The sequence below is a fragment of the Leopardus geoffroyi genome, chromosome X (assembly GCF_018350155.1).
Source record: "Leopardus geoffroyi isolate Oge1 chromosome X, O.geoffroyi_Oge1_pat1.0, whole genome shotgun sequence".
Lineage (NCBI taxonomy): Eukaryota > Metazoa > Chordata > Mammalia > Carnivora > Felidae > Leopardus > Leopardus geoffroyi.
This window is the reverse complement of record NC_059343.1, coordinates 94,747,949-94,773,882: the sequence shown is the minus strand read 5'-3', so window position 1 is coordinate 94,773,882 and position 25,934 is coordinate 94,747,949. Positions and strand designations below refer to the sequence as shown.

Here is a 25,934-nt window from a genome sequence, read left to right as displayed (position 1 = left end):
GTCGGACGCTCAACCAACTGAGCCACCCAGGTGCCCCTGGAAATAGGAATTTTTATTGCAGTAAGAAACTAATGGATATATCCATTCATGTGCAATCAACTGAGTGTGAAATATTGTGTTAATGATAGTTACAAAATAAATGGATAAATGCATAGATGGGTGATGAAATGAACATTCTTTTTTTCACGCTGAGCGACACTCTAAGAAGTCTACTATGTAGAGGCAAAGGAGGACAGGAAAAGTTGGGAGATTAAATTGACCTAATCTTTTCATCTCGATTCCCATCTTTAACTTCCCTAGTTAAATCATAAGCAGTGACTGGGATGCCTGGGTCGCTCAGTCGGTTAAGCGTCTGACTTTGGCTCAGGTCATGATCTCACAGTTCCTGAGTTCGAGCCCTGCATCGGGCTCTGTGCTGACAGCTCAGAGCCTGGAGCCTGCTTTGAATTCTGTCTCCCTCTCTCTCTGCCCCTCCCTCAGTTGCATGCACTCTCTCTCTCTCTCTTTCTCTGTCTAAATAAACATTAAAAAAATTTTTAAAAATCTTTAAATAATAAGCAGTGAGACAATAAATGACCTAAAAGCAAGAAAGTGAGCATATAAAAAGATGATACTGTGATAAAAAGAAGCTCAGAAAAGATAATAAAGAAGCTCGGAACCGATCTGGGACAATTCAAGAGTGCAGATGCAGTAGCAGAATTCCATCAAATGGATGAAACAGTGAGATAATTCATTTTCTGTACAAAGTGACCTAAATGAAGGTATGTTGGCTGAAATTGCCATGCAAACAAAAATTAAATGCATATTTGGAATGATAATGAAAATAAGAGGAAAGCCAGAATGCGAATAATCAAAATAAATGTGCCATGATTCAGCAAGTTATTTTTGCAACTTTAATTAACAGGTCAATTCAAATGGGTGGAGTTTTAGCACAATTAAAACTTAAGACGGTACAGCATCTTCCAACAGAATCCAGTCGAGTCAAAAGAATTTGAGAGGTAGAAATCTACCTCCCCGGTTCTCTAAAATGGCAGGTATAGATCTAGTTTCTTCGTGACGTGTAGTAAGCCAAGTCATTTACTAACATCTTTTGGGTTGGTACCTGAGGTAGTTGCAAAATTATTTATAAAAATATAGTAAAAGAGCATGTAGGTGATGTGTGCCAAAAAGACGTAAGAACTTGAGGGACGATGAAAAAAGTAACTGATAACAATGGAATGGGTGCATCTCGCAAAAGAATATTAACGTAACTCATTAGCAATACTCTAATATGGGTTGAGAACACATTGAAGGAGTGTAATTAAGAACAGGTATTAAAGTACCTATTAGGACACGTCAACACATTTTGGCTAACATGATGGACAGCTGGTTTGCCAGATCACTTAACACATCTAAAGAAGTATTGCATTGGCAGCTTGCCCTGAAAGCAATGTTCAGTTCCACAAACAACCTAATGCACAGAAATCAAAATGTGCGCCTTGTTTGTTCCCTAAAAAAAAAATCTAACTACATCACACTCTAAGAAAAATCCTAAGTATTGTCACCTATCAGATTGCATTCAACCTCCAAATTCTTAACGTTACTAGGAATTCTCCTAGTGAACATCTAGTTTCGAATCATCTCTTATTCCTCCCCGGCTCCCGCTCTGTCTCTCTCCTTCTCAAAAATAAATAAACGTTAAAAAATTGTATCTTTGGGGCGCCTGGGTGGCGCAGTCGGTTAAGCGTCCGACTTCAGCCAGGTCACGATCTCGCGGTCCGTGAGTTCGAGCCCCGCGTCGGGCTCTGGGCTGATGGCTCAGAGCCTGGAGCCTGTTTCCGATTCTGTGTCTCCCTCTCTCTCTGCCCCTCCCCCGTTCATGCTCTGTCTCTCTCTGTCCCAAAAATAAATAAACGTTGAAAACAAAATTAAAAAAAAAAAAATTGTATCTTTGTCTCTTGCATTTTTTTTTTTCCTTTTCACTTCTACCTCTAGTCCCTGAAATGTTTTTTACATTTTACATTTCAGTTTAGTGTGGTGCAAAACTCAAAGGAATCAAACAATAAACACTTGCTATATTCCTTACTTAGATATTACATATCTAAATAATTTGCATTTCAACCTCCCCTGGAAAGGCCGAGGAAGGGAAACACTGACACTACCTCTTCTAGGAAGGACTCCTTGATTGGCATTTTTGCTAGGGGGTAGATTGGGAGAGCCTGAGCTCTCTCCTGCTGTAGCACTTGCAATATAATATTTTAATTGTCTGCTTGATTGCCTGTTTCTCCCAATAAAATTTGATCTCTTTCAGGAGAAGGATCGTCTTACTGACTGCTACATCTGTAGCCTAGTATGATACCAAACATGGCGCAACCTCATTGAATGAATAAAAGAACAACAATGGGGTAAATTTTCAGTTCAAGACAAAAAACAAACAAACAAACAAACAAACTAACCAACAAAAGGTATTCTACAATTGCTGCAAGTAAGCGGCGATTAATAATAATTCTCAGGACGCCTGGGTGGCTCAGTTGGTTAAGGGTTTGCCTTCGGCTCAGGTCATGATCTCACAGTTCCTGAGTTCAAGCCCTGCATTGGGTTCTGTGCTGAACACTCAGAGCCTGGAGCCTCCTTCGTATTCTGTGTCTCCCTATCTCTGCCCCTACCCTGTTCATGCTCTCTCTCTCTCTCTCTCAAAACTAAATAAACATTAAGTAATTCTTTTAAATTATAATTCTCTAACTTTTATTTTTTATTATTTATTTATTTTTTTTTTTCATTTTTTTTTTCAACGTTTATTTATTTTTGGGACAGAGAGAGACAGAGCATGAATGGGGGAGGGGCAGAGAGACAGGGAGACACAGAATCGGAAACAGGCTCCAGGCTCTGAGCCATCAGCCCAGAGCCCGACATGGGGCTAGAACTCACGGACCGTGAGATCGTGACCTGGCTGAAGTCGGACGCTTAACCGACTGCGCCACCCAGGCGCCCCATAATTCTCTAACTTTTAATCCTTCAAGCTATGTCAGTAAACATCTAGCGATACGATCACGTATAAAAAAGCTTTCTATCTTAATTTGCGTTTAGAAACGTCATGAATTACATACCTCTAAATGATAGTATTAATCAGCATTACTAAGGAGGTGTCATGAGTTCTCTTATTAAATATATATATATATATATTATTTTTAATTTAGTGGATTTTGGAATTTCATGTGCAATTACTTACAGAAACTTATTAGTTTTAACTGATAAGCAAAGAGCAAAAAACTCCACGTGCATTTTTCCACGTAAATTTTTAAAAACCGTATTCACATTTTCATCTATTATAAAGTCAATCAATAGATGTTCTCATTCAGTGCACTGTCTTCAGATAGATATTATCAGTCACATTCTATAACAAGAAAACCTGAAGCTAAGGAATGCTTTTTTAAACACCTTTCTCTTTTAATGTTTATTTTTGAGCCCGACGTGGGACTCAAACCCACAGACTGTGAGGTCATGACATGAGCCACCATTGGAGACTTAACCGACTGAGCCACCCAGGTGCCCCAAGTGAAGGAATGTTAATTCACTGGCTCAGGGTTACACAGCGAGGAAGTGTGGAAAGAGTGTGGGGCAGTTAGGCCCTAAGTCTTCTGTCCTCTTAGGTAGAGCCGGGTAGAGTAATTGGAGTAGAAATATTTCAAGAGTTAATACAGTAAAAAGCCATTGGCATTTTATCTTAGTATGCGCTGTGTATATTCAGGAGTCACACATTGATCTTCTTATACTGTGTTTCTTAGATTGCTCTATTTAAATGGATTTACTTTTCCAGAGCAGATGGTTATCAATTTATTCAACAAGAGGTTACACGGATGCCATTCAAGTCCATGTGTTAGTGGTTGCATATAGAGTGACCAGCAACATCTGCAGGATCCCTGTACATTTATGATTCTATCTGATAAATGGGAAAGTGAATTAGGAGCAACACGCATGAAAGGGGCCAGCAAACCAGTTTAGAATCACAGCGATGCCCGGGTGGCTCGGTCGGTTGAGCGTCCGACTTCGGCTCAGGTCCTGATCTCACTGTTCGTGAGTTCAAGCCCCGCGTCAGGCTCTGTGGTGACAGCTTGGAGCCTGGAGCCTGCTTCAGATTCTGTGTCTCCCTCTCTCTCTGGCCCTCCCCCACTATACTCTGTCTCTGTCTCTCTCTCAAAAATAAATAAAACATTAAAAAAAAAACAAGAATCAAAGTGATCTTCCTATCATTCAAAGATAGGCAAACATCTCCTGAGTGAGGCCATCAGCGTGCTTTAGTCCCAACACCTCTCCCTACCCTGATGATTCAAGGTTTCCTAGTACCAGCTACTTCTTGCAAATTTGACCTAAGAGGAAACTAAAAAATAATGCAAGTCTTTTCCCTCCTCAAGAGGAAAAATAGGTACAAGTTTTGACACTAGAAACAACTAATGCTAAATTAATTGCTAATAACTTAGGTTAGAAGTTTAACCTGAAGACATAAAGGATTGACAGAGTAATTACTAAAATATTTTGGATACGCTAGAGTTGACGTATGTAACATATTCAGGGGAAAAAAACCAAGCTAAGAGACAGAGGCTTGGAGAAACCTAGGCTGTGTCATATTCTATTACAGTAAAAGGCAAATGGAATTTTTAACAATAGATGATCATACAAAAGCACTTGGTAATCCAATATTGGTTGTTTTTAATTTATTAAATGTCTTATCATAGTATTGATTTAGGAACCTCTATATATTTTCTTAACTTTCTACGAGAAAGAATTTGGCTCTCCTAATGTTTACCAATTCTGAAGCTCACGTCCCTTTTTCTCCCTAAAACCTTCTCAGATGGGAAATGATCTGGCCTCCCTCTGACCTTTTAGGATATGTTCATTCTTATCACACACTTTCGTATATGGGGGTCATTTGTGCGTCTGCCTTATATTTCTTCTCTCCCATATTAGATCATAAACTCTGTCTGGGTCGTAGTTTTTTATCCTCCACATAACAGGTGCTCAAATAAGACTTGTTGGTTCTTTTATTCTTTCAACAAATACTTATTGAGGACCTGCTATATGCCAGGCATGAAGAAACACAATGTGTGGAATATATTCTGACATTAAAAAAGAAACTATTACACCATCCAGTTTGATAATATTACAGAAAATGCCCCAGTATTTCTAGTCAGCACGTATTAAAATTCCTCTTTCCCTATACACCTGTTTTTCATCTCAATTCTATTTATAGGTTCACTCAAATGCACTGATGTTATTTTTCTTTGGCCTATACCATTTTTAAGTTTATATTTGGATTAGGTTCTCTTAATAAGTAATTCTAAATATTCATTTTGCTGCTAGATGTCGAAGTTCAGCTTTGGTTTCTAATAGAAGCAAGGAGAGGCCAAAAGAAGAATAATGAAACAACTTTCATTTTTTTTTCTTTACAATTTTCTAATTATAAGGAATATAGCCACGGCTGGAGCAAGCATAATTTATATTTGGAATCTTAGCGCAAAGATCACACAGTTTTCAAATCAAGCTAATTTATTCTACTACTCGAAAACAATGTTTTCCATTTCAACTGAAGGACATACGATCCATTTATAATTATTGAAGGAATAGATGCTCACTGTAAAAATATTGACAATTATCAAACATTCTAAATAAGTGGGTTAAAGAAATATCCAGTTAGCTGAACACAAGATGACACATTGACCAATGTTATCATGGAGTAAACTGATACTAAGGAGATTTCAATTATCAACTGTAAATAGAGAGCATCTGATGTGTCAGCAGACAATTTTAATAAAATGATGCAAGATCGTAACACTTAATGTTCTTCCAAATATGTCTTTATAGTTCTATTGAAAGAATACTTCCGTTACGGCAAGCTGACTTTGACTATCCGTGTGAAATTTTAACGAACGTTGGATCTAAGTCAAAGAGGAATAACAGACCGACCGCAAGAACAGAAGCAACATGACATTCCCGTTATGAGTTTAGGATCCAGGTTGTGGAACTGACAGTTCAGAAGCAGATTTAGTTAAAACAACCACACAACCCCCCCCCCCAAAAAAAAAACAAAAACAAAAACAAAACGCAAAAAGGTTAGAATAGAAAGGGTAACAAATCTATACGAAGCACAAGGTTACTCCCTCTTTAAGAATTCGTATTTCCCCCTCCTGGATGTCTTTCAATCTCTATTATGTTCACACTGCACGCTCTGGGTATTGAATAAAAATATACACAGCCCGTGCAATGAGCACATCCTAGAGCCAAGTACACTTGTGATGCTAAAGCTCAAAAGGCAGGAGCATTTGGTCCAATTTTATTTTTTATTATTTTTTTTTTAAATTTTTTTTTTCAACGTTTGTTTATTTTTGGGACAGAGAGAGACAGAGCATGAATGGGGGAGGGGCAGAGAGAGAGGGAGACACAGAATCTGAAACAGGCTCCAGGCTCTAAGCCATCAGCCCTAGAGCCTGACGCGGGGCTCGAACTCACGGACCACGGACCGGCTGAAGTCGGACGCTTAACCGACTGCGCCACCCAGGCGCCTCTCATTTGGTCCAATTTTAAATGTAAAATAAATTTGAAAGGATTCATTTCGAAAGTCGAAAAGTTGGCCGAAAGACTATAGAAGCTAAGATTGAAGAGCTTGAAGAGACCACACCTAAGTCATCTCTACCCTCTAGCCATACCGTCTACTGGCTTCCAAACCTCACAAAACAGGTGCCTATCTTTCCGGAAGGAATTCTAAAGGTATCTGGGAATAACGTGGGACAACGCTTGTCAGAATTTATAAACCCCGATAAGAAAATGTCTTTGTTTGTTACATCCAAATGAAATTCTTTGCTCTGGGGAGTAAATCAGAGGTGAGGCCGAGGACAAAAAATTTTGGACACAAGACTAAGAAAATGTGAATCATTCACGGTTCATGAGTCCCGGCCCCGCGTTGGGCTCACTGCTCTCAGTGCAGAGCCCGCTTTGAATTCCCTCTTTCCCCCTCTCTCTGCCCCTCCCCAACTCATGCTCTCTCTCTTTCTTAAGATAAATAAATAAATAAATAAGCATTAAAAAAATGAGAACATGTGAATTGTGACTTATAATTATGTGACTTTGGACAAGTCAGTTAAGTTTTCCATACCCAAGTTTCCGTAATATAGGGATAGTAATAACAAATTTACATATTTATTATGTAAAAGGATAAGGGAGTTTATACATCCAAAGGAGCTGTGTAAATACACTATAAACCAACAAGCAACACTAATGGATTCTTACTCTGGAGTAGCAATATTCCAACTCATATCATCATTTTCTCCTCCTCAGTGAAGAGGGAGCATAAAGCAAGAGGACAGGCTGCAACCCCCCCCCCACCCCCCCCCCCAGGTGGGATCCAGGTGATGTCCCTCTCCTGGTGGCCCAAGAACAAAGGAAAGGGGAAAAAACAAAGGGTTAACTGATAAGGATCAAAGTCCTGCGGGACCTAAGTCTCCATCACCCCTCCACAGCGATGTGGGAAACAAAAGCAGAAGGAAATGGCAGATGGAACTCAATTACCTGCAGCCCACTGACTAACACTTAAGGCTGGCAGAGTAAAATGTTTCTCCGGGAACTTACTGTCTTAATGCTAATTAATGCTTTGCTAGAGGGAAAAACAACCTTCGCTTGACAATAGCTAGGCCTCCTCCACCCTGGGAGTCTTCTTTAGCATATGAAAATCTCTCTGGGGCGCCTGGGTGGCGCAGTCGGTTAAGCGTCCGACTTCAGCCAGGTCACGATCTTGCGGTCCGTGGGTTCGTGCCCCGCGTCGGGCTCTGGGCTGATGGCTCGGAGCCTGGAGCCTGTTTCCGATTCTGTGTCTCCCTCTCTCTCTGCGTCTCCCCCATTCATGCTCTGTCTCTCTCTGTCCCAAAAATAAATAAACGTTGAAAAAAATCTCTCTGGAAACTTCCCCTGGACTTTACCTCCCCCCAGCCTCATAGTATACCACCAGTGTCTCCTCCTGGTTCCCGGGCAGCTCTTCCTGCCCGCGGGGTCCTGTCCCGGTGCTTCAATAAAATCACCTTTTTGCACCAAAGACGACTTCAAGAACTCTTTGTTGGTCGTCGGCTCCGGACCCCACGAACCCACTGTCACCCCCCGAAAACCTCATCAATAGGTCTTGTTTTCTAAGCCTTTTATCATTTTTGTATCTGTTCTCTGAAATCCTTTCAACAGTTCGTACGTCATTATCCAATGCCTGAACTAGACTCAAGACTTAATTGGTGAGCTGGCCGAGGTCTATTTTTATTGGTTATCATTCCTATTTCAATAAACATACAATCTGGTTGCTTGGGATACAGTTGTGAAGAAGACAAACAAGGTTCTGGCAATGATGGAGTTTATAATATGGGCCCAGGGAGAAAGTTAGTGAGGAACTGAACAAATATGATCATTTATATAGCAGTAATTCTGTAAAAAATAATACAGACCAGCATGAGAGGTCGGGGTGATTAGTTTGGATGGGGTGGTCAGGGAAGAACTGTTTCAGGCAGTGACCTATAATCTCAGACTTGAAGGAGAAGGATTAGTCATTTGAGGTTCTAGGAGAATAGTGTTCACAGAGAATGTCAAGTGCAAATGGCTTAAGGTGGGTGTGAGCCACTGTAACTGGGGAATAGTATAAGAGGCCAGAGAGAAAAGCCTGGCACCCTATCATTTTTTTTACATTTATTTATTTTTGGGAGACAGAGCACAAGTCGGGGGAGGGGCAGAGAGAGACGGAGACCCAGAATCCGAAGCAGGCTCCAGGCTCCGAGCTGTCAGCACAGAGCCCGACACGGGGCTCGAACTCCCGAACTGTGAGATCATGACCTGAGCTGAAGTCGGGGACGCTTAGCGGACTGAGCCACCCAGGTGCCCCAGCCTGGAACCCTATCACGAAGGTATTGTAAGTCATGGTAAGGAGTTGAGACAAAGAGTGCCACCATGAACCAAAAAACCGACCCTCACAGTTACCCAGTGATTTCTCAATCCTCTCAATACATTCAACTGAGTTGGGGTCTCCTGTACCTTGTAAATGATCTGCAAATTGGGCTTTCATACCTGTATAGTAAGCATTTCATTAGTTGTTTATATTATATGTAACATATAATATATGTTTATATTAGTTGTTTATATTACTTGCAATAGAGTAATGACCAACATTAAATGTAGTCAACTTAGAGACCTACGCCCTTCATGTTGTCCCCATTCTCCAGATCTGCCTAAATAGGCTGACATGTCAGGCCTGTGCTATCTCCATTTCATAGGAACTCCGTGCAAAATTACAGAGCCACTCTGCCTGTGAATAAAATCCTATTTCCCACTTGTCACATGCCGTTCTGTGAGGAAGTGACTGAACGGGGACATTGTATGGATTTTCTTTAAAACCCAGAGAGGAAGGACTAAAGACTACTTTTCGCTTTACTCAGCTTCCTACAGCTATAGCACAAAGCCTTGCTGATGCCCTCCTCTCCCACCACCCCCCCTCCACTCCCCCCAGCTAGCCCCCAGCTCCACCTACAAAAAACAAAGCATTCTTTCAGAGCAAAATGTAATTAACAGTAAGACAAATACTGACCGTGTTTCTCTGTACTAGGAGACATATTGCTGTATCATATTGTATCAGGAATTATCAAAATAAATTAATCTTCAATTGTGGCATATATATATATATATAGGGAAAAATATATATATATATATATATATTATGAATTATATATATATATTACTCAGCCATCAGAAAGAATTAAATCTTGCCATTTGGAACAACAACATGGATGGAACTAGAGGGTATGATGCTAAAAGAAACAAGTCAGAGAAAGACAGATACAATATGATTTCACTCATATATGCGATTTAAGAAGCACAACAGATGAATACAGGGGAAGGGAAGGAAAAATAAAATAACATAAAAACAGAGAGGGAGGCAAACCATAAGAGACTCTTAAGTACAGAGAACAAACTAAAGGTTGCTGGAGGGGAGGTGGGGGGATGGGCTAGATGCATGATGGGCATTAAGGAGGGCACTTGTTGGGATGAGCCCTGGGTGTTATAGGTATGTGAGGAATCACCGAAGCCAATACTACACTATATGTTAACTAACTTGAATGTAAATAAAAGCCTGAAAGGATAAAAAGAATCTTCGAGAAACAACCCACAAGAATAAAAACTACCATTTGTGTTGCTGGCCAATAGTCAACGATGACATAATATGCTCCCAATTGTTATTGTTTGTGTACTATTTAATCGGTATTGAAACAAACCTGAATTTGATAAGTGAAAATAAAATATCCCTTGGGGTGCTTGAACCTATTCGGCACTATGGATTGCTAAAAAAGAGACAATGGGATCTAAATGGAGTCACTTGGGCTAAGCCCATGTCACTAATACCTAACCTGGTTGAAGTTTCAGCTTCTCTCAAGAATGTAACCTTTAACCAGTCAATCTGGGGAATTATCTGGTCAGCACTAGGGAAGTAATCTCCCATAGACCCCTTCCGTCCCCAAAGAAAGGTGACCTTACCTGAAACCATCCAGTCTTTGCTGGAAACTTCCTTCCCCCCCCCCCCCCCGCCCACTTCTGCCTACAAAAGCCTTTCATTTTGTAAAGCTCCTCTGAGTTCCTTTCTATTTGCTAGATGGAATGCTGTACGATTCATGAATTTTTGAATAAAGTCAATTAGATCTTCAAATTTACTGCTTTGTTTTTTAACACTTCCTTAATGATTTGAAGATGAACCGCATTTAATCTGAAAACATAAACAACATACATCAATACTTTTATGTTTCCGAGATTTCTTTTATATATAAAAATCCTTATAACTTTTGATTGTCCGTAGAAAAGAGACAATCTCGTTTTTTTTATTTTTATTTTTTAATTTTTTTTTAACGTTTATTTATTTTTGAGACAGAGAGAGACAGAGCATGAGCGGGGGAGGGGCAGAGAGAGAAGGAGACACAGAATCAGAAGCAGGCTCCAGGCTCTGAGCCATCAGCCCAGAGCCCAACGCGGGGCTCGAACTCACGGACCGCGCGATCGTGACCTGAGCTGAAGTCGGACGCTTAACCGACTGAGCCACCCAGGCGCCCCAACAATCTCATTTTTTGTGGTGCATAATATTCACAAACCTTTCCTCTTTTTCTGTTTTCTATCACATCCAGAATAATCCATCACTCTTTCTAGATTTCCCATCTTTTTTTGAGGAGAGAGAGAGAGAGAGAGAGAGAGAGAGAGAGAATAAGTGGGTGGAGGGGTAAAGGGAGAGGGAGAGAGAGAATCTTAAGCAGGCTTCACAGTCAGGGCACAGCCACATGCGGGGCTTGATCCCATGACTGTGGGATCATGACCTGAGCCGAAATCAAGAGTTGGATGCTTAACCGACTGAGCCGCCCAGGTGCCCCTAGATTTCCTATCTTTTTAATAACTCCTCTATGTTTGTTTTGGTAACTATATCTAGTGACTGATATAGGTCATTCAGAAATGGTCCCTGTTCTCTTCCTTTTCATAAAAATGGTTTCTTTGCTATGAAATCTGATTTATTGCCCTGAACTTGCATAAATCACCATAATCTTTTGCGTTTTTACAATCCCGTCTTTTGTATTCTTATACTCCACATAGTTTATGTACATGCCTTCAACTGTGTTACGCTTGGCTGTCTTGATTTGAGTTTGTTCTTCAAGATGCCCCTAGAACTCTCTTTAGTTCCCCCTTTGACTCTATCTGCCCTTGATGCTTTCTGGTCAGCTTCTGAGGCAGCTTGCTTCCCTACGTGAGCCTTAATGGATCTCTTTTCTTTCCTATTTTCCATTCCTCTCACCACCAGGTGGTTATATTTCTCTTCCTCTATTTCTTCCCGAGCCTCCAGTACTCCCCTCCTTCTCTTTTGTAACTGTTATGGGGCTTGTCAGCATTCAGTAGAACGGGGACTATTGTCTATTGTCACCAGAACAACAGAGGAAACACTGCCTTTTCTTACCCCTTTCGTGTGTGCTGTTTTTCACGTGCATTTCCCCTTCAGTTACTCCTAGTCCCTTCCTGAAAAATGCTGTATCCGGCTTTTTTCCTCTGGAAATGTGTTCCATAAACAATCCACATTAGGGATTATTTGAGCCACCATTTTCTTTCTCTTTCTTTCTTTCTTTCTTTCTTTCTTTCTTAGCTTAGTCATTTATTTTGAGAGAGAAATAGAAAGAGCGTGAGGGACAGACAGAGAGGGAGAGAGAGAATGCCAAGCAGGTTTTGCACTATCGGCGTGGAGCCCGACGTGGGGTTCGATCTCATGAACCATAAGATCATGACCTGAGCCTAAATCAAGAGTCAGATGCTGAACCGAACAAGCCACCCAGGTGCCCCCAAGCCAATATTTTTTAATGTTTATTCATTTTGGAGAGACAGAGACAGAGCGTGAGTGGGGAAGGGGCAGAGAGAGAGGGAGACACAGAATCCGAAGCAGGCTCCGGGCTCTGAGCTGTCAGCACAGAGCCCGATAGGGGGCTCAAACTCACAAACGATGAGATCATGACCTGAGCCGAAATCAAAATCAGATGCTTAACCGACTGAGCCACCCAGGTGTCCCAATCATATAAATTTCTACCTTAAAAAGCTAGGCAAAGAAGAGAGCATTAAACCCAAAGTAGCAGAAGAGTAAAAATTAAAACGATGAAAACAGAAATAAGTGAACTTGAAAACAGGACAGCAGTAGAGAAAATCAAAGAATTATAAGCTAGGTCTTTAAAAAGATCAATAAGATTGATGAACCTAAGTCTTGAACTGTCCGATATAGTTTCCACTGATCACATGGGGCTATCGAGCAATTAAAATGTGGTTAATATAAAATAAAATATGTCGTTAAGGGTAAAGCACATACAGGAGTTTCAAGACTTTAGAAAAATAAAATAGGAGAAAAATTTTCTTTAATGTTTATTTATTTTTGAGAGAGAGAGAGAGAGAGAGAGAGCACGACAGAGCATAAGCAGGGGAGGGGCAGAGACAGAGGGAGACGCAGAATCCAAAGCAGGCTCCAGGCTCTGAGCTGTCAGCACAGAGCCCGACGCGGGGCTCAAACCCATGAGCTGTGAGATCATGACCTGAGCTGAAGTCAGACGCCCAACTGACTGAGCCACCCAGGCTCCCCGCGAGCCACCGTTTTCTGATGACTGATCTCTTCCTTGCACATCTAGCCCATATCCTGAGGCCCTCAGCCACTTACATCACGACTATGGACTAAGTACAATTAAGAAACTCAGCATTGAGAACTAAGACCTTATTTAATACGCTCTCACTTTTCATTTAGTTCCACAGTATGTTGCCACCAAGTTTGAATACTCTCGATTCTAAGAAAACAATTACCTCAAAGCTTCTAGCGGTGGTTATTTCATTAGCAGAGGCATGCAACTCTTATCAACGGAGGCTCAAGTACCAAAACCTGCAGATCCCGTAAACAGGTGACATGCCAACTTAATAAACCATTAAATAGGAGTGACATATCTAATTGGCAAGAATAAGATGCTAATCTGATTAAAGCGTGAGGTGAGAAAAAGTTAAAAGGGAAGGAAGGGCTCATGAGGTTCTTTGAACAGTTTCATTGCATTTAAAAAAACATGACTCACTTGGGAAAAGTTGGGTTTTAGACAGCTTCTTAGAATTGTATCTATTGCCGAAAACATGGCAGACCCACACTTATCTCCACTCGCTGCACCGGTATTTGAACAATCACCTATTCGCCTGAGCAGACACAGAAACTCCCAACCTGTTCCACTAACTTTAATTGGAGTTTGAAACAGCAAAGGGAATAAACTTCCGAAAACACCGGCCCAAAAGCTTAAATCTAAAATCTGCTCTCTTTACACCTTATCGAGCAATTATTTCTCCGTTTGTGCTTTGAGGGATTTTTTTTTTTTTTTTTGCAAGACTAAAAACTATCGGGAACTTTTTTTGTTTGGTGTAGCAGCAAATTGCCTGAAATTGAGCCAGCTGAGAACATGTAATTAATGACTGTCAGCCCAAGTAAGTAGCTCTGTATTCTAATTAACTTGTACTTTCATAATTTCTTAGTTCTTTCACACTGAGAGAATTATCCTGTTAAACCGGATTTATTTTGGTTTTGCAGAGAGGATAGACACTCAAAGCTCAAAGGCTCTCACCCTGTACTTACCTTGTACTAACTAGGTTCAATCATCTAACTTATCTGTGGTTCATAATTTCATTAAAAAAAAATTGAGATAGTGGGGCGCCTGGGTGGCTCAGTTGGTTAAGTGTCCGACTTTATCCGGAGCATGATCTCGAGGTTCGTGAGTTTGAGCCCCGCGTAGGGCTCTGTGCCGACAGCTCAGAGCCTGGAGCCTGCTTTGGATTCTGTGCCTCCCTCTCTCTCTGCCCCTCCCCCACTCACTCTCTGTTTCTCTCTCTCGAAAATGAATAAATGTTAAAAAAAATATATTTAAAACATCGAGATGTTAATGAATAGTATAGGAAGGTCAGAAAACATTATGGCAGCGTGAAGTTTGCATAAAAACACCAGCTCGTACATTCCGGAGAAAATAGGGACTACAAAGTAATCAATCCATTTCTAAGACATAAATCAGGAACGTAGCTTCTAAGGCTCTTGTAAACGCTGAAGGAGGTATTTTTCTTAGATGCTCTGTAGACTGCAAAAACTCATTTATCCAGAAACCTCATTTACATAGAACAAAACTATGACCCAGAAAGGAAGCGAAAGCAATGTTGTCACAAACATCCCATCCACTTCATTAATCATGAAATTGTTTCTCTTTAAAAAAAAAAAAAAAATCATGTTTTCTAGTTTTTTTTTTTTAATGCTTATTTACTTATTTTTGAGAAAGAGAGAGAAAGAGGGAGAGGGGCAGAGAGAGAGGGAAAGAGAGAATGCCAAACAGGCTCAACACTGTCAGCACAGAGCCCGACACAGGGCTCGAACCCACAAACCATGAGATCACGACCTGAGCTGAAATCTAGAGTCAGAGGCTTAACCCACTGAGCCACCCAGGCACCCCATGTCTTCTAGTTTCTAATTATTTTCTTAGAAAATGGGTTCTGTTTTGCGAATTTCATTATTGAATTTTTTCCTGATTTACGCATCAAGAACACCAATATGCAAAAGTTGGGAGGCAATGGCCAAGTCATTGTTGTGGGTGAAAATTGGTAACAAAAAAGTAAATGTGTGTGTCAGTAGTAAACCGAAAATTCATGAGCAATCCAAGAAGTCTTTCTAGAAAAAACGAATTTGCAATTATACCTCAGTTTAAAAGAAAACAGAAAAAAAATTTTTTTTTAACATTTATTCATTTTTGAGAGCCAGAGAGACCATGAGTGTGGGGGTGGGGGGCAGGCAGAGAGAGAGGGAGACACAGAATCTGAAGCATGCTCCGGGCTCTGAGCTGTCAGCACAGAGCCTGATGCGGGGCTGGAACCCACAAACTGCGAGATCATGACCTGAGCTGAAGTCGTATCCTCAACCAACTGACTAACCCAGGCTCCCTATTTTTATTATTATTATTTTTTTTAAGTAAGCTCCAAGCCCAACGTGGAGCTCAGATTCAAAAGCCCAAGATCGAGTCACAAGCTCTACCTACTGAGTCAGCCAGGAAGCCCCTTGGGGGAACTCTTCTTTCCCCACTCTCTATAGTTCTGTTGAAGCTCCCTCCCCAAATGAGAAGGGGCGGCCTTTATCAGTCTGGGTCTACAATAGCACCTTAGCCTCTTGGTCATGCTAATGACCCTAGGACCATCATTTGATCCAAATAAGTCAATTACAGTCCTTCACAATTTTTCCAAGGTGGAAATTAAGGGGAAGCATTCACAATGCCCTTGGAAGATCATCCGTAAGGACGGATGTCTAGAGGAGTTTCATTTCCTGCTTTAAGAAAAAGAAGGAAGATCCCGCCCTGCCCCAGCAACAACGCAGTAACCACAGCTTGAGCCAATGAGAAACGACTACAACCTCAAAGATTGGCTATATGAGCCACTACGTCTGCCATATTTGTTAAGATGGTTGGAATTTTTTTTTAATGCATAAAACTAATATGGCCCAATACCCTACATCACAATACCATACCCTTTTGTAAAGAAACTCAGAAGCTAGAAAAATGTTACCATTCTGGTACTGTAATCCTACACACAACACAAAAATCAAGTAACAACAATGAAAAACATAAGTAAATATATAGAATATAAACAAAAATATACATAAAGTATACGTCCCATTCATTATTCTGAATGGCATCTACCCATGTTGTGCATAAAATACTAACTTTTATATTCCCAGAAGAATTTCAAAAGACATTTGCTCAGGGTTTTAAAAGTTTTGATATAGATAATGCACATTAATAATAATAATAATAATAATAATAATAAACTTCAGTTATAATATAGCAACTCCCAAGGTGCCCGAGTGGCTCAGTTGGTTAAAGCATCTGATTTCGGCTCAGGTCATGAGCTCACAGTTTGTGAGTTCGAGCCCCCAATTGGGCTCTGTGCTGACAGCTCAGAGCCTGGAGCCTGCTTTGGATTCTGTGTCTCCCTCACTCTCTGCCCCTCCCCTGCTTGTGCTCTGTCTCTCTCTTTGTCTCAAAAATAAATTAACGTTAAAAAAAATTAAAAAAAAAAAACATAGAGCAACTTCCTCTTTTCTGCTTTAATTGCATCTTTTTTCATGTAAGGTACAGTAATGAGAACTAACCTGAAAATGCAGACTGGATACTTCCAAAGATGTACAGAAATTAACACAGTTTATTTTATCACCGCCTGCATGAGGACCACATCCTGATGGAAGGGCATAATATCCTTTCTCAATGACCTTTTTGCGTCATCATCTTCTGGGAACTATAGTCATACTTCCCTGCTCTTGAGAGCAATTTGAACTTTATTGAGGGGAAAAAAAAGCAAAATGTTGAAAGTAATTATGGAAAGAAAATTAACGTTTTTGGAAATCGAAAAAAAAAAACGTTTCCCTTGTTGATCTTGTATGAAAATGATTTTGTTTTGTTTGTTTTGTTTTGTTTTGTTTTTTAATTTCCAAAGCTAATCAATCAGGGAAAATTCCCTTCAGTTCAGGAGCTAGTTAGAAAATTACAGTCGGCATTCCACAGAATTAGCTCTTCACCTTTAAATGAGAATATGCTAATCAAGATCTCCACATCAAAGGGGCCTTCCGCAGAGTCCGAGGGCCCTGATTTAGTGTTCTTAAATGTAAGGACTCAGCAAAAACGGAAAACAGTTTTATGTTGACAGAAACTATCTTAGTCCATTTGTAAATTTTATACGCCAATGTAGTCAGGTAGTATCTGCTCAAGTAGAAAATCTACTGCCAAGGAACACTTAATCCTCTGAGTTTAAGAATCAAGAGGAAACAAAGAAGTAAAACCCAAACCAAAGATGATGTAAACTCAAATGCATGAGATAGAAGGTCGTACTTAAAAAAATTTTTTTTAAGTGTTTATTTTTGACGGTGAGAGAGAGAGAGAGACAGAACGTGAGTGGGGGAGGGACAGAAAGAGAGAGAGACAGAATCGGAAGCAGGCTCCAGGCTCCAAGCTGTTCCCACAGAGCCTGACACAGGGCTTGAACTCACGAGCCATGAGAAGTCAGACGCTTAACCCACTGAGCCACCCAGGTGCCCCAAGGAGAGTTGTGCTTTCGCAAAGGGGTCAGGAGATCACTGTCCCCAGCCTGTAAAGCACTTGAATGTTGAGGCTATGCTTTGGAGTCCAATGCATTTAGCATGGAGACCGGGATCCCATAAAGTCTGCAATAGCTGTTTGTGTGATTGCACTGAATATCAAATTCAAAATGAGTTCCAATAATTTTTAAAATGGGCACAGTTTGTTACCCGAACGGCAGCTGTTGCACATTTGCTCTCAAGCTTCATTTGTGACCCGGCGCAGCCTGGGAATGCCATAACGCTCACCTTCTGTGCAGAATGAGATTAGAGTATTTGGAGAGTCATAAGATCCAAATGTGGATGACATTCTTTAATGAAGTCTTTAATGTTCCGCTTCCTCATGGCCCGCCTGTGCACCTCACTCCAGCCAGGGGTCCATGTCATGTAGGAAACGTCCCTTGATTATTCCCACTCAATGATCATTCCTAATAATATCCGTGTTTTACCTTCTCGTTCAAAGCAGGTGTAAAATACACTTAAGCAGAAAGGTAGAGTAATGACATCCAAGCCTACTTTCCATGGTCCGGGGACACATGAGATGATTTTCATTAAGAGTTAGAACAGAAAATACCTTGCCCCATTAGCTGTTACGTTAAGTATTTGTTGAACGAAGAGATGAATGACAGATTTCTGTTTTATTTCTAATTACAGTTCCTTTCTAGTTACTACCGTTTTACTATTGTGGGCCACCACAGTCACTTCACATTCCGATTTTGAGTGCCATGGAGTTCTATAAAACAACCTTTTCCCTGGCTTGAGCTTAACTGGTACACACTTCAAGGACAGGAAGATTATAAACTATGCTGATCATAGACGACTCTGCTTACATCTACTTATTTTTTTTTAATTTTTTTTAACGTTTATTTATTTTTGAGACAGAGAGAGACAGAGCATGAACGGTAGAGGGTCAGAGAGAGAGAGGGAGACACAGAATCTGAAACAGGCTCCGGGCTCTGAACTGTCAGCACAGAGCCCGACGTGGGGCTCGAACCCACGGACCTCGAGATTGTGACCTGAGCCGAAGTCAGACGCCCAACCGGCTGAGCCACTCAGGCGCCCCACATCTACTTATAATTCTACCAGTGGCATTTAGACAAGGTTCAACACAAAATTAAAATAGAGAATCGCAGTCATTATCACTGTTTTCACCGGGTACGTTTACATCCATCATCGCAACGTGGTGATCTGTGAACAACACGTGGCTGAAACATTGTGAGAAAAGGAACTTGCGTTTCACAACCTTTAAACCTTAAAACCTCACTGCTTTGTTCTACCTTGCAGAGTTTCAATGTGACGGCGAGAGTCCTCAGTGCATGGGTTACAATCAGCTGGTCAATCTTCTGTCCCAACGAGATCAATCACGGTGACAGTTGCCACTATGGCCTCCTCCCTGTATTTTCTAAGCATGGAGGAGGACAAGTGAGCACCTGTCTCCTAGATTTTAGATTGAAAACATTACTTGAGCAAAGCAGGATTCTTTACCCTCTGGCAGAATATGACCTTCTGACAAAGGCTGGGAGTCCCCTAATGAACACGTCCACATTGCGATCGTGGTTTTCCTTTAAAAATGAAATCCCTCAAAGAAGTGGAGAATGGAATATAACATTTACAATCTAATCATCAGCAAATGGCATTTAAGATGTTTGTTTCACCTTGTTTTAACACATTAATAGAAGCCAGTAGAGATTTGATCAAAATATTTATAGAAATATTTTTGTAACAAGAGAAGCCATGCAGGTTTCTTTTCCTAATAAAGGTAACATACCAAATAAATATCCATTTATGGAGCTGCTCAAGTAAAAGCAAAACCAGGAATATTAACAATCCGTAAGGATATTCATTCTTCCCTTAGAATATGATTGAAACAGTTGACATATTACATGATGTAATAAGATAGTACTACATAATGGTCAAAAACATATTACAAATGATCACTTTCAACGTTGTACAAGGATTCCGTTGACCACATATTTGGCCTCTATGTTTACTAATCTAAAGGCCCTGGGAATTCTCAACTTGCTTTCAATAAATAGTTCAGGGAATGAGCAGGTTCACATGAGCTCATCTGAGAAGGCACTGTCTGTGTCTGAAATTCTAGAGATTGGTTTGTTCAGGAAGATCAGTGAAACATTCCATTCAATCAGTCATTTCTTTCTACAGTAGAAGACAAAGTAATCTATAACTCTGTTATAGAGCCCAGTGAATTGTCCTGAAACACCAGGGGTACAGATCTATCTTCTTACACTTCTTTCCGTCCCAGAAAATTTTCGTATTTCATCTGGAAGAAAGGGAATAGCCATCACCCTATTGGTCTCGGTTCAGCCTGCTTTTTCTTTTTTGTTCTTACATACACTCTCCCTTAGCCACTCCTGGCTTTGTTCAAGTGCAAAAAATGAAGCCTGTCTGCTGCCTTTTTCAAAACAAGTTTGCCTTGCTCTAAGCCTGGCTTTTTGTGTTTCCTCTGGCTGGTTAGCCCTCTGGATATCACTGTGAGTTAGGGTCTGCATTTGCCTTCTCTGGTCTTATGCCTGGCCCCTTGCAACACCTTGTAAGGTGTCTCCAATCCCTAGAAGTTTTGGAATAAGGCCTAGAATTTGGATCATGGTCTTATTTTGCCAGAACAATGATTAAGCGCGCGCACACACACACACACACACACGCTACAGAAAATGATTACAGGTTTGAATTGTGTTTGCTTCTACACCCTGAAATAATTGAGCCCCTTTTCAAAAGAAATAATCTAGTTTCAAATTCGGCCTTTATTTCAAACATACACTTAGCAATATCTGCAAGTGAATATTTCAGCGCATTGTCAATTGATTCCATATGATCTTCACTTTTCCTCTTTCTATTCCCTCCCTTTTGGTCTGAAGTTTTCAAGGATTAGGTGCTTTATAAATTGAGGGGGTAGAATAGTCTAATATGACTGACAGAATAAAACAGATTGATTTAACATTCACACGCAGTATATGTGAAGACAGATTCTCAATGATTTACTTGCAACTCTATTTTAAGCTCTTTTCAGTTAGTTTTCAGCTGTTCCGATCTCTAATTTAATGCTTTATATAGTTGCCTCAGTACATTTACAGATTTAAATGTACAGGGCTATGTAATTCTGAAAAAGAAATACACTGTAAGTTTAAAAATTTCAAAGAGGCTATGTGGAAAGCCAGTAGAAATTTCTTAACACTTGGAATTCACTTTTTTTTTTTTTTTTTTAATTAATGAAAGGTGCTAGGAATACTTTCCTGAAAGGACTTCAGTTTCCCTTCTCGTGCCTAACTACACGAAAAGTTTTATCATGTGACAAAGGTAAATGAGCTAAGTATCGACTTAAATATTATTTATGTTCCATCTCGTGTTTTGTATCTCCTATAGTAAGTAGGCACAGACTTATTTATTGATAAGCATAACGACGTTTTTTAGCATGCCACAAGTTTAAAGTGCAGAATAAATATTAGACCAGTGAAATTAATTTTTTCTTGCTCCTCGGATCCCTCTTAGATTAGATTTAGCTCCAACTTCTCCAGTTAATGGAGTAGAGCGCCCGTGTGCCTTATCAAATGTGATATATACGCCACTCTGATGGCTTAGGGCCACTTTCCCCACTCCCTGCAAATAGGAAAACCCACTAAGGGAAGTGAGCCTATAGCCTTGAACCAGCTGGATTCACAGAGGAAATCTCAGCTTCTTTGGCAGCCTCTGTCACCTGCAGCCTAATGGCAGCTTTCATGCTCCAAAAATATGCCCTACCAGCTTCTCCCCAAAAGGGTTTCCTGCCATTCTGGGGTTGCGTCATTATCACGGGGGAGAAAATATGGTCCTAAACCAAGGAGGACATAAAGGGCACTTGCGAGGAGAAGTTGCAAGTCAACTTAACAGTTATAACAAATATATGCTGGGTGGGGTTCACTTACCTGCAAGAAATGTTCTTTTTTGACAAAGAAGTGAATAATCCCGAGCTGACTAGACCTATCTCACTGGAAACACTGGTGATGGAAGTGATTGCCACAGACGTTAGAGCAGGAAAGGAACTTCAGAGATCATTGCCATAGTCCTGAGCGGAGCGCCTGGCACAAAGTAGTCTCACAAGTAGTAACAGCTCAGTGAATCCGGTTTACTCTCTTTTTACAGATGAAAGAACCAAAGCCAACGGGAAGAAGTAATTTACCCAACGACATAAAGGTGGCCAGTGGCAACGCCAGGGCGAGAGACGGGAATTTCGAAGTCCTTCTTGATTATTTTTTCTACCATACCCTTCTCTGTATTCATTCAGTCATTTCCACTGTTGACTGAGAGGCTGTGAACTTGAATTATCACCATCCCGAGGACTTTGTTCATGTGACCTCATGCCTGCGAGGCCCTGGAGGAAGACAACTGCTTAAATCAGCCTTAACTACTCTAGTCCACATCCATGTATCTCTTCCCTAACGTCCCACAGAGCTTCCCGCTTGCCTCGCAAATTTTGATTTTAATTCAAAGGTTGGTGGATTTTTTTTGCAGTGATTTCACATGTATTTCTTGTGTCATTAATAAGTTTGCATGCTCCTCTTGATGAAGGGATGTTCGCTTATAGTGCTTTTATATGTGTCAGCCTGTAAGTTCTTAGGTTTATGTGGGCGCATGAGAGTTAAGAATTAGCATCTGGGGCGCCTGGGTGGAGCAGTCGGTTAAGCGTCCGACTTCAGCCGGGTCACGATCTCGCGGTCCGGGAGTTCGAGCCCCGCGTCAGGCTCTGGGCTGATGGCTCAGAGCCTGGAGCCTGTTTCCGATTCTGTGTCTCCCTCTCTCTCTGCCCCTCCCCCGTTCATGCTCTGTCTCTCTCTGTCCCAAAAATAAATAAATGTTGAAAAAAAATAAATAAATAAAGAATTAGCATCTAACTTAATAGCCAAATTGGGACATCTCTGAGTCTCAAAGAAAGTATTATCGACATTTATTCAGTAAGTACAAACCGTAACCTTCTTGGGCACCCTGGACTGGATGGTCACCCGAACGATAATGGACTTGATCAACATGGGATCAACTAATTAGACTCCTTTCACTGGCGATTATACAAATGTCCAACTATGGGGTACCCCATTTTACCCCATTTACCCCATTACACTGAGTGGAATTATTTCTAAAGTAGTAAGCATGGAAAAAATTTTGACCCGCTGTGGAATTCTATTTACTGGACACTTACCTGCATGCATTATTTGTTCAAAAGTTATTACAAATATTTCCATAGAAGATTTATTTGTTGCCTTAGTTTTTAAGCTGCAAGGCTAAAATTGATTGCAAGACTTTTGTTGGTCTTATTTTAATCATTCCAATATTGAAAATGTGGCGGGGCGTGAAAAAAATGGCATTTTTCCCTTGATTCTTTCCTGAAGGTAAAATACGAAATCTGATGGCTTTCTATGTGGGGTAGGTGAAGCGGGGTGCTATTAGGAGCTATGGACAAAAAAGGTACAAATTTGAAGTTTAAAAATAGATTTAAACTTAAACACTCTATTCAAAAAGTATCAAGACACCTATTATAATTTTAAATTTCCATTGCCATAAATTATGGAGATATTGGTAAAGGAAACAAACAAAATCCATGATCAACTCTTATACAACTAATGACTGACTAACATTTTATAGCATTTACCCACCGTCAATAATCAATAATGACATTGATTATGAAGAAATAATCAAATATATACTTCGATCCAATTTTCATGATATAAATATATATATTTTTGTTCAGATATCTAATAAAGGCCAGACATCCCAGAGAAAACAGTCCATAGCTTCAATTTGTTAATATTGTTAAATTAGAGGTTTCATGATAAAAATTTCCTGCAGCAGAATGAATTTTAAGCACTAGAACAATGGCAGTTACACCATCTGCTCCAGAGAGAAATTTGCTGTCTTGACAGTAATAAAGGACAAATAAGCAATATAGATACACCAAGCCGGCAAGACGGTAAATGCAACAAGGAAAGAAGGATTTCTTTGATAAATTGCACTTTTTGCTGAATACCACTTTCTGTACTAAACAACCCCTCATTCAACTATAAGCAGATGTTTATCAAAGATAATTCATAGTCTTTATCACAAACACTGTTTTGTATTATGAGAGAATCTAAACAGCCACACTTGTCCATCTTCAAAGTTCTAAGAGACATTAAAGGACATAAGCAGAAAAAGACAAGTAAAAATAATTACACGGGAAAACAAAATAGCATGTTGCCCTTAGGAAAAATGCTGAGAACAGACATTATGTTGACAGATTCTCACCTACCCACGCGGACCTCTAAGAGAAGCCCCTCAACTATGTTAAAAAATTAAGTTTTAAGAGTCTATTTAAAAAACTGTCTGCCCACATCTTGTTATCAGTGGAATAAGGCTGGTGAGGGATAGGGGAATTGTTCACATGGCATTTATTCTGCATTGAAATAATAAGGGGAAAATAATAAAACCCTGTATTATTATAACACATTCATTCAGACGGGTAGTGGGTCATATGAACACTATCTTGCCATACTTCTAAAGAAATAACTGAAAAATATATACTGTGTAAAAAAGTCTTTCTAATGTATCCTTGCCAACTGTCAGGAAAAGCGTGTCATTTTTTAAAACTGGGTTTTGTATTTCAGTCGACAAGGATTTATGTAGTTTGATATGTATTTTTCACTGATATATTTCATGTCAATTGCCTGAAAATAGTAATATAATGAGCTGGGAGTTGTGTGCATTCTTTTATAATGTTGGCCTAATTATCAGAACATAGCTATGACCTGTGAGCCCAGTGTCCTTTCTGGCAGAGGACCCTAGGGACATTTCCTAGGAAGGTGAGTTTATCATCTATAATGTCAGCACACACAAAAAAGTGTGAGGTCTTCCTTCAAAATAATTATTATTATTATTTTTTTTTAATTTTTTTTTCCATGTTTATTTATTTTGGGGACAGAGACAGAGCATGAACGGGGGAGGGGCAGAGAGAGAGGGAGACACAGAATCGGAAACAGGCTCCAGGCTCTGAGCCATCAGCCCAGAGCCCGACGCGGGGCTCGAACTCACGGATGGTGAGATCGTGACCTGGCTGAAGTCGGACGCTCAACCGACTGCGCCACCCAGGCGCCCCTCAAAATAATTATTAAGTAACTTTTCATGAATTTATGTCTCACAAACTAATCTTTACTGCATTTTGTTTATTATTTTTTTTAAGCAGGTTCCACGCCCAATGTGAGTCTTGAGCCCATGACCCTGAGATCAAGAGTTGCACGCTCTACTGACTAAGCCAGCCCTAGGTGTTCCCCCTTTTCTGGATTTTAAATGAGTGTCAGTGTATATTTATTTACCACCTAAAAGAGAGCCAAATTTTTATGGTTCTAAAAGCGTGAGATTCAATTTTCTAGAGCTTTCTTTCACTTCTGGTTCCAAGAATTCATGATGGACTTCATAGCAAAATTACATGAATTTATCCCTCAATAATTATTTAGTGAACTTCTGCTTTATGCAAGGCACTGGGCTGAGTGCTTCTGTAAGTACTAAGATGTACGAAAGGACAGGGTCTTTTCTTTCAAAGAGTTTACAACTTGGCTTACAAGATAACTTTCGTGAATACAAAAAATGGGAAAGTGGTCATTGCCAAGCTGGTAGAGGGAGAGACTGGGGGGGACTTGAGTGTCCACAGGCATTATGAAGGAAAGAAGGGGTCAGGAATGGATCTTGCACATAGATCTAAATTATAAGAAATAATTGAAAAGGAATTCTATCGGCATGAGTTTAAACAGACTGTTATATATGGGGAACGAAGAGTTTGGGAAGGCAAGTGTGTCAGGAGGCTTGTAGGAATGTGGAGAAATACATTTTTCAAGTTTTGTTTTAAGGTTTTGTTTATTTTAAAAATTTAAATTAAAAAGTAATTTTTGGGGGGGAGGATGAGATATTAAATGTATTTGAATCTGAGTTTTTCTGTACTTAGTAGTTTTTCTTTTTAAAAAAAAAAAATGTTTAAAAACATCAAGAGCCAGAACACGCTGCCAGGACTGAAATAATCAGAAATGTCTTCGGTCACAGACGCTGGGCACCCCGGTCTTGTTTGGAATTTTCCAAAGCGTGAAGCCTCTCCAGTGGTGGAGAATGAGAATAATGCCACATTGAAAAGAGCCAGTCCGACACAGGGGATCCCAAGTTATCTTTGTTCAGTTTGATGAAAGTGGAACAGAAGTTTTTAGCTTTCCCAAGTTCCTTGGCAAACGCATCAGCTTGGACGGGG

General features: G+C 40.2%; 1 protein-coding gene across 2 annotated transcripts in view; it reads right to left on the bottom strand.

The window, feature by feature from the left end:
* HTR2C (5-hydroxytryptamine receptor 2C) overlaps nucleotides 1–25,934 on the bottom strand; it is a 289,469-nt gene that overhangs the window by 224,242 nt on the left and 39,293 nt on the right. The window lies entirely within an intron of this gene.